The following is a 1,666-nucleotide window of genomic DNA, read 5'->3' as shown; positions in this document are numbered from 1 at the left end:
CTTTCATGTTTTTGGAAACCTCTTGTTTTGAGGCATCTGCTTAATGGCAGGTTGTATATTGTTAAATGCAAGCAATTGTTTCACCATTCATTTCTAAATTACTTTGTTGGCCTTTGCCAGAGGGCATGATGTATTTCTTTTTGAGAATATATTTTTAAACCTGTATTTTTGTTTATTATATTTCCACACTCTTGCTGCATCCCTTGATGAATTATTTAACTGTGATACAATTATAGTATTATTGAACTGTGAATAAACTGATATAGAGAGAGTTAATGTTATTAGAATGTTCAATTTAAATTGAATTTTTGATGTATAATTTGTTGAGTGATTCAACTTTACCAAGACAGAAATTAATAGATATAAGTATGATAACAGAAACAGTGATATTGTATTATAGAGCAGAGTACAGCTCGAATACAAGCAAAGAAGTAGATCATGCTGGGGCTGAAACTGAAGTCCAAGTGATGATCAGGAACACAAAGGTTAAGTCCGATATGCAAAGCCAAGCTTCGCCTGGGCTATGCCTTTGAAGGGAGTCCGGGCTTTGCCGACTAATGCCGACTCGATAATGTGTGTCAGCTGGTGCTGACTCGACTGAGCTTAGTCCTTGCCCACTATGATGCCCAGCCACAGCGGTAACTTACAGACGACAGCTGAAACTTCTCGGGCGGGGCGCGAACCGCCAACTACCTCGGATGACAGGCCGACACGTTACCATTGTACTAACTCGAAGGCTTGATCGGGAACTTGAGGTCGTGGCTTATAATTGGGTGATGTGTGGTGTGGACTGTTTCTCATCCTGCAACTGGAACCACTTTGAAAGGGTGCAGGACCTTGAGCTCATTCTCTGAGGTAAGCCAACTTCTGGGTGGCTGGCTCACTGGGGAGAGATGACCTAATGATTCCAAACAATGATACCTATCTTGTAAGTGGAATGGCATCCCTTCTGGTTTCTCCATAGGAGTTTCACCTATCCACATGTGTGCCGTGCACTGTGGAGATGGGAATCCTGAAGTAGAGTATACCCTGCGGCTAGCAACGTGCCTCTTTGGTCCCTTATTCCAGCAAGACAGTTGCCCTGATCCTGTATCGGTCAGGTTAATCGGCTTGTTTTCTGTGGGAGGCTAGGGTCATGCAGTCATGGCGCTGTTGGCATTCGCATAGTGTTATTAGAAGTGCCGGTCACAATGGCTATTGGCTCTGTATATACCCTCTCAGCACCCCAGTAGCTGTTAGACATAAGCTCTAACATACAGCTTGTTGGACTCTGTGGTGGGTTGAAATGTGAGAGGGTGAAAGAACTGCTTACTTTCATTGCAACAAATTTACCAAAACCCCCTCTAACAGAAATAAAAAATTATGAACCTTGCAAGGCACTAACCATGAGTCATTCTGATGCTATTTATGGCTTATAGTGGCAAGAAATTAATCAAAAGCACTGTTTGACTCTGTCAGACCTGTTGCTAATATAGACATGACAAGGAATCCATCACCAAAAAAACATGTCTGTTTATGAGACTGTCTCGTGCTGGCCTCTCCAAGCCTGCACTCAAAGCAGCCAGAACTCAGACTTCCTCTCAGACATCTTCCCTGACTCAAATGGGAGCACAAGTTGGACCAACCAAGCCAGCTGTTTCCATAACCAAAGCCCAAAATGCATGTC

The sequence above is a fragment of the Penaeus monodon genome, chromosome 4 (genome assembly GCF_015228065.2).
Source record: "Penaeus monodon isolate SGIC_2016 chromosome 4, NSTDA_Pmon_1, whole genome shotgun sequence".
Classification (NCBI taxonomy): domain Eukaryota; kingdom Metazoa; phylum Arthropoda; class Malacostraca; order Decapoda; family Penaeidae; genus Penaeus; species Penaeus monodon.
Note: the sequence above shows the minus strand (reverse complement) of the source record.